Source organism: Symphalangus syndactylus, chromosome 8 (genome assembly GCF_028878055.3).
Source record: "Symphalangus syndactylus isolate Jambi chromosome 8, NHGRI_mSymSyn1-v2.1_pri, whole genome shotgun sequence".
Taxonomy (NCBI): domain Eukaryota; kingdom Metazoa; phylum Chordata; class Mammalia; order Primates; family Hylobatidae; genus Symphalangus; species Symphalangus syndactylus.
In genome coordinates this window covers 87232087-87240334 of record NC_072430.2, presented here as the reverse complement: position 1 = coordinate 87240334, position 8248 = coordinate 87232087, and the positions used below count along the sequence as shown (strand labels likewise).

Below are 8248 nucleotides of genomic sequence, written 5' to 3'. Positions count from 1 at the left end.
GGTTTAGTGGCTTCAGGAGAACTGAAAGAGATCTCCCAGCTCCCCTATGTGGACCAAGGAAAGACAGTATGAGGACACAAGGAGAAGCTGGCTGTCTGCAAGCCAGGAAGAGAGCTTTCAGCAGGAACTCAATAGGCCAGCACCTTGATCTTGGACTTCTCAGCCTCCAGAACTGCAAGAAAATGTATTTCGGTTGTTTAAGCAACACAGTTTATGGCATTTTGTTAGAGCAGCCTGAGCAGACTGAGATATAAACCAAATTTCTCCCTCTTGAAAAGGGAACAGGCCCAGTACAGTGGCGCATGCCTGTAATCCCAGCACTTTGGGAGGCCAAAATTGGTGGATTGCTTGAGCCCAGGAGTTCGGGACCAGCCTGGGCAACATGATGAAACCCCAACTCCACTAAAAAATACAAAAAATTAGCCAGGTTTGGTGGCACATGCCTATAGTCCCAGCTACCTGGGAGACTGAGGTGGGAGGATCACCTGAGCTAAGGAGGTTAAGGCTGCAGTGAACCATGATCATGCCACTGTACTCCAGCCTGGGCAACAGAGTAAGACCTTGTCTCAAAAAAAAAAAAAAAAAAAAGAAAGGGAGAGAAAAAAATGTATACATAAGCTCAGGCTATCTACAGGACTTCCTAAAATGAAAAACTGAAGAAATTATTTGCATCATTTGAACAACAATCACAGGCTCATCAAAAAACAACTCTAACCATAAATCAATCCATATATTTATCATAATAATGATCAAAAAAATAAGTACTATTAAGCATTTACTGCATGCTAGGCACTGTGCTTATAAACAATTTTAGACTCTTAGTATTATCCCTTATCTGCTTAACAATGCTTTACACACATTATCCTATTTGACCTCACCCCTAGCCTATTATGTACATACTATTATAATCATCTTCATTTTACAACTGGGAAAAACTCAGGTACAGAGAAAGCATATCACATAGTCTACATTTCACAGCTCATAAGTTTAGAATCACAAATAAAACCTATGTTTGTTTCAGTCCAGTGCCTTACCTTTTATTTACTGTCGAATACGGCCCTGCTTCCAAAATAATTACAGTTAACGAATATTTATTGAGCATTAACTATGTGCCTGGCACTGTTATAGTCATTGGAAATATAACAGTGAATAAAAACAAAGTCCCTTCTTTCATGGATCTTATATCCAAGTGGAGGGAGCAAGAAACAAATATACATATAACTATGTTGGGTCATAATTTAAATGCTAAAAAAAAAAATCAAGCAAAATAAGGGAACGGAGTGAGAGGGCAGCATGTTATTTGCTTTAGGGTGGTAAGAGAAAGCACTTCTGATACAGTGAAAATTGAACAGAGACTTGAATAAAGTGCACAAGCCAGCCCTGTAGATATATGGGGGAATAGCTTAATAGCCAAGTGTCTAAATCTTCTGACAGATTTGGAATGTCTATGCCAAGCGCTGAAACAGGAGTGCACTAGTAGGAGATGCAGAGGTTCAGGAAACACCTGGGTAGCTAACTTGGCTTTAAGGGAGTGAATTAGGGGAAAGAGTAGGAGGAGATGTGGACAGAGAGAAATGATAATAACTTTGGCTTGTATTCTGAGTGATAGGAAGCCACAGGAGGGAACTAGGGAAAGGAGTCATAGGATGGATCCTGTGTTGTGCTACCCAGATTCTTCTTCAATGAATACCTATTGTCTCCACTACCGGGTGTACTATTGGCTGACTGGTAACAATCCCTTCAGGGACTGCTGCAGCTGCAGAGGGCTGCTTTGCCGAGGTTGTGTCCCTTATGGAATAGACCACGTCCATGGCTGATTGAAGAGTGATGAGGGAGCATAAAGATCTGTATGTTAGCCCAATTTGAAACAACTCTGAGGAACCATTCTAGCTCTAAAAAGCTAACATGGTAAGCCTGTCATTGGATCTGTATAACCACTTGACTTCTCTGTCTGCCCAATTCTGCTTTCTTCTTCCCTTCCACAAGTGTTGATCCCAAGGGCACTCCTTGAAAAGTCTTGCATGCTAAACTCTACCTCAGTCAGCTTCCAGGAAACTTAATCTATGACAAGTCATATGACATTGCTTATGCAATAGAAGGGTCTTCCTGGCTGCTATAAGGAAAGGGAGCAGGATGGAAGCTCCCTTTCCTGCTTCTTGTTAGGAGACTACTACAGAGGTCCAGATGGAAGATGACAGTTGCTTCAGTTGCTTGCGCTAGAACGGCAGCAGAGGGAAGGTAAAAAGTAGTCAGATTCTAGGGATTCATGAGAATCATGCCAAGAGAATCTGTTAGTAGATTGATGTGAGGTGATTCGGATAATTCCAAAGTTCTTAGCCTAAGCAACTGAAGAATAGATTTGCCAGTTACCAAGAAAGAGGTGATGTGAATATGAGAAGAAGTTTGTGACTTGTTAAGTTTAATACTCCTATTAGCCAAATGGAGATGTCAATTAGTCAGCCAAATGGAGACATCAAGTGGGCAGCTATACATATGAATCTGGACTTCGTAAGAGAGGTATCTGCTAGAAATGCAACTTCTGGAGTAATCAGCTTAAAGATGCTATATAAAGCCATGGAGCCGAATGAGATGGCCTGGTAGTGAGGGTTGATAGAGAAGCCCCATGTATACCAAAGTGACTAAGAAGGAGAGGTCAGGGAGTTGAATGAAAATGAATGAGACAGAGAGTTCTGAGAGTACAAGTAAAGAAAATGTATTAAAGTACACAATGTGATCAGCTGTGCCATATGCTGTTGATAGTATTGAGTAAGATAAAGACTGTGCACTATAATGGATTTAAAGACTCCTTCAACAAGAACAGATCTATGTCCCAGGAATACACAAACAGTATCTGATTCAATCCACATGATAACCTAGTAAAATAGGCATCCGTTCTCTTTTTATAAAGAAGGACATTTAACTTGGAACCTAAGGACATAGCCTTTGGTCACACAGTCCAGATCTGTTAGGTAACAGATCTGAGTAACAAGATTGAACACAGTTCTATCTTACTCATGAGCCCATATTCTTTACACCGCATCATTCTGTAAAGGATGGGTAGAGTTTTGGTTATACGTTGATAGCTGCAGTCCCTGCTGGTAATACTAGAATATTAATGTCTGCAGTAACATTGGTTGTTAATATGCTGACACCTAGATGCTATCCAACTCCTATCATCATTTTGCAGAAGAATCAAGGTGCAGAAAAGTAAACCGATTTGCCCAAGTTCATATCCCTTGTAATCCCAGGTCCCTTGACTCAATCTACAATGCTTGTTCCACTGCAATGTATGGCTTTCCAAAAAGTCCCTTAAGGGCCAAAGTCCTTTACACAAAGCTAGCTTAGAGTGCTGACAGGAGAGAAATAAGAGGCAAAATATCATTAGACCCAGGCCAGAGGGAGAGGACAGCATTCCACCCCTGGGGAAGGCATTTCCCATGCTGAGACATGAATGGTTAGAGATTGTCCTGCAAGAAAGGACACACCCTTACAAGGGCTTGGGGCCTTGGATCTGAGGAAAAGAGAAAAGTGTGAAGCGAATACATCCTAGAATATGTTCCTGTGTTCTCCGTATAATTCTTCTCTCCTAACAGATTGAGAGTGTCTATGTGAAGTGCTATGCTAGGCATTTTCTGAGCATTACCTCTAATCCTCATAAAAATCTCACTTTTAGATAAAGTGGCTAAATCGCAATGAAGTAGTAAGCAGTGGATCTTTTGTATTTAGTCTCAGGTCTGTTTAATTCTTTAATTTTTTTAATATTTTTTCGAGACTGAGTCTTGCTCTGTCGCCCAGCCTGTAGTGCAGTGGCTTGATCTCAGCTCACTGCAACTTCCACCTCCTGACTTCAAGAGATTCTCCTGCCTCAGCTTCCTGAGTAGGTAGAATTACAGGCAAGCGACACCATGCCTGGTTAATTTTTGTATTTTTTTTTTTTTTTTTTTTTTTTTTTTTTTAGTAGAGATGCAGTTTCTCCATGTTGGCCAGGCTGGTCTCGAACTCCCGACCTCAGGTGATCCGCCCGCCTTGGCCTCCCAAAGTACTAGGATTACAGGCGTGAGACACCATGCCCAGCCACTGGTCTGTTGAATTCTAAGATCCACTTTTATCCCACTACATTACATGCTCTGATATGTTACATAATAAAATCTGCCATGGGAATATGTAATCCTCATTAATTAAGATGTGACTTATATGGGTAAAAATCATTTATAAATAATCAAAAATCCTCCCTTTTGCATTACAATTTCTAGCCTGAGTTAATAATCTCGATTCGGCACTTCACTAAGAACATGCAGACACAGCCTGAAATGAATATAGAGAAAAACAAAATTCGGCCAAGCACAGTGGCTCACACCTGTAATCCCAGCACTTTGGGAGGCCGAGGTGGGCAGATCACTTGAGCTCAGGAGTTGGAGACCAGCCTGGGCAACATGGTGAAACCCAGTCTCCACAAAAAAATACAAAAGAAGTAGCTGGTCATGGTGGCGCGCACCTGTAGTACTAGCTATTTAGGGGGCTATGGTAGGAGGATTGCTGGAGCCCAGGAAGTCAAGGCTGCAGTGGGCCAAAATCGTACCATTGTTCTACAGCCTGGGTGACAAAGAGAAATCCTGTCTCAAAACAAAACAAAACAACCCACGAAATTCCTTTCATTATTATGGCACCTGCTTCCTGTGTGATACTTTAGAAGACTTTTTAAAAATTTCAATTAAAACAAGTTTGAATGTAAATTTTCTTCATGAATACAATTCCTTATTTATAAATTTGTTACTGGAGTATTTTGATTACACAACATTTTTTGGTTATATGTGTGGTTTTGTATAAATATAAATTTTACATATATATATTTGAGATGGAGTCTTGCTCTGTCGCCCAGGCTGGAATGTAGTGGCGTGATCTTGGCTCACTGCAACCTCAACCTCCCAGGTTCAAGCAATTCTCCCACCTCAGCCTCCCAAGTAGCTGGTATTATAGGTGCCCGCCACAATGCCTGGCTATTTTTTTGTATTTTTAGTAGTGATGGGGTTTCACCATGTTGGTCAGGCTGGTCTCCAACTCCTGGCATCAGGTGATCCACCTACCTCAGCCTCCCAAAGCGCTGGGATTACAGGCGTGAGCCACCGAGTCTGGCCTTAGTTATTTATATTATATTGATAATATAAGAAGTCGACCAAGAAGCAGCTTCTCCACTCCTTCTGGGAACTCCACCTGGTTCAACCTGCCTGCCTCCACTCCTGCCTCCACCATGTCCATCAGGGTGACCCAGAAGTCCCACAGGGTGTCCACTTCTGGCCCTCTGGCCTTCAGCAGCCATTTCTACACAAGTGGGCCTGGTGCCTGCATCAGCTCCTCGAGCTTCTCCCGAGTGGGCAGCAGCAGCTTCCGGGGTAGCCTGGGAGGAGGCTATGGTGGGGCCAGTGGCATGGGAGGCATCACCACTGTCACTGTCAACCAGAGCCTGCTGAGCCCCCTTAACCTGGAGGTGGACCCCAACATCCAGGCAGTGCACACTGAGAAGAAGGAGCAGATCAAGACCCTCAACAACAAGTTTGCCTCCTTCATATACAAGGTACAGTTCCTGGAGCAGCAAAGCAAGATGCTGGAGACCAAGTGGAGCCTCCTGCAGCAGCAGAAGATGGCTCGGAGCAACAGGGACAACATATTCCAGAGCTACATCAACAACCTTAGGCAGCAGCTGGAGACTCTGAGCCAGGAAAAGCTGAAGCTGGAGGCGGAGCTTGGCAACATGCAGGGGCTGGTGGAGGACTTCAAGAACTAGTATGAGGATGAGATCAATAAGCGTACAGAGATGGAGAATGAATTTGTCCTCATCAAGAAGGATGTGGATGAAGCTTACATGAACAAGGTAGAGCTGGAGTCTCGCCTGGAAGGGCTGACAGACGAAATCAACTTCCTCAGGCAGCTGTATGAAGAGGATATCCCGGAGCTGCAGTCCCAGATCTCAGACATGTCTGTGGTGCTGCCCATGGACAACAACCATTCCCTGGACATGGACAGCATCATCAATGAGGTCAAGTGCAGTACGAGATCACCAGCCGCAGCCGGGTTGAGGCCGAGAGCATGTATCAGATCAAGTATGAGTAGCTGCAGACGTTGGCTGGGAAGCACGGGGATGACCTGCAGCATACAAAGACTGATGAACCGGAACATCAGCCGGCTCCAGGCTGAGATTGAGGGTCTCAAAGGCCAGAGGGCTTCCCTGGAGGCCGCCATCGCAGATGCGGAGCAGCGCAGGGAGTTGGCTGCTAAGGATGCCAACGCCAAGCTGTCTGAGCTGGAGGCCGCCCTGCAGCAAGCCAAGCAGGACATGGTGCGGCAGCTGCATTAGTACCAGGAGCTGATGAACGTCAAGCTGGCCCTGGACATGGAGATCGCCACCTACAGGAAGCTGCTGGAGGGCGAAGAGAGCTGGCTGGAGTCTGGGATGCAGAGCATGAGTATCCATAGGAAGACCACCAGCAGCTATGCAGGTGGTCTGAGCTCGGTCTGTGGGGGCCTCACAAGTCCCGGCCTCAGCTATGGACTGGGCTCCAGCTTTGGCTCTGGCCGGGGCTCCAGTTCCTTCAGCTGCACCAGCTACACCAGGGCCGTGGTTATGAAGAAGATTGAGACCCGTGATGGGACGCTGGTGTCAGAGTCCTCTGACGTCCTGCCCAAGTGAACAGCCACAGCAGCCCCTCCCAGCCTGCCCCTCCTGTGGCTGCGCCAGAGCCCCTGAGGGAGACGGCTGTGCAGAGTAGCACGAGAACGGGAGACCCACCTGAGCCTCAGCCCTAGCCCTCAGCCTGTCCGCAGGGGAGTTTACTACCTGGGCAGCCCCCTTGCCCATGCCTCCAGCTACAGAACAATTCAATTGCTTTAGTTTTTTCCAAAATAAAACCTCAGCTAGCTCTGCCAAATATATATATAGTCATACAAACAGAGATATAGAAACTTTCTTTTTTTTTTTTTTTTTGAGACGGAGTCTCGCTATGTCGCTCAGGTTGGAATGCAGTGGTGTGTGATCTTGGCTCACTGCAGCCTCTGCCTCCTGGGTTCAAGCGATTCTCCTGCCTCAGCCTCCTGAGTAGCTGGGACTACAGGCACGCACCACCATGCCTGGCTAATTTTTTGGATTTTTAGTAGAGACAGGGTTTCACCACGCTGACCAGGCTGGTCTTGAACTCCTGACCTTGTGATCCACCTGCCTCAGCCTCCCAAAGTGCTGGGATTGCAGGCATGAGCTACTGCGCCCAGTCGAGATATAGAAACTCTCTGCATTTTCTTTCAAATATCAATTCCTTGCATGTCTGTGCTAATATTTAAGAATCTCACATTTCCCAAAACAAGTGAGATATTTTTCAAGCTCATTGAAATAGAGCATGGGATGTGCTCTATTTCTACTTTTTAAAAATTCCATATATCACAATAAATAGAATTCTAAATTTTTAAATCCAGAAATTTAGAATTTCTAAATCCAGAAATTTATAGTTCTATTCATTGTGATATATGGTATTTTTAAAAAGTAGTCTCCACATACTGTCACAGAATCCTTAGAGTGTCACTCTTCCAGCTGTAAACCTCTGTGGCTGGTGATGCCTTTGCCCAAGTTTTTCTCTGGCCTGCCAGACTCATTCTGCCCACTTGACCTGGCAGGCTGTGCTCAGCTCACACTACCAGACTGGATCCCATGCCTCGGAAGAGACTGGAGCCAGGCACAGAGCAGTGAGGGGTGTGTCAGTGAGCAAGTAGGGGGTCAGGCCACTGTGCACAGCCAGGCACATCGGCTGCTGCAGTGAGATAGTCAGCTCCAGATGCCAGCACAGACTCTGGCTTCATGCAAGGCTGTGGCTGGATCAGATGCATCACAAGTGGTTTCCACTGTGGGCACCTGAGGACGAGGGGAATGCGATGGTGCCCAGAAGCTTGAAGATGCCAAAAATTACAGAGCCCCAAAGAGGGTGTCACAGTCCTGGCTTGGGGAGACCCTAGGTCTGAACACCCCAAAGGGTGGCAAATCTTCTCCCCTTCTTGTCACCCACAACTTGGCAAGCAGGCAGTGGTGGGGGTGCATAGTGTTTCAGCCCTGTTTGTGTTATAGCTCCTTCAGTCCCACCATTTAGTGGGTCCTGAGTTCTTGTCCTGTGTCCAGGAAGAATGAGGTACACGGACAGTTGAAGTGTGAGCAAGGCGAAGAGGTGCTTTACTGAGCAACATTAAGCTCTCAGGAGACCTGAAGTGGGTA

General features: G+C 45.6%; 1 pseudogene; it reads left to right on the top strand.

The window, feature by feature from the left end:
* The first annotated feature begins 5230 nt into the window (after positions 1–5230).
* LOC129488139 (keratin, type II cytoskeletal 8-like) lies at positions 5231–6685 on the top strand (annotated as a pseudogene).
* The last annotated feature ends 1563 nt before the right edge of the window (positions 6686–8248 follow it).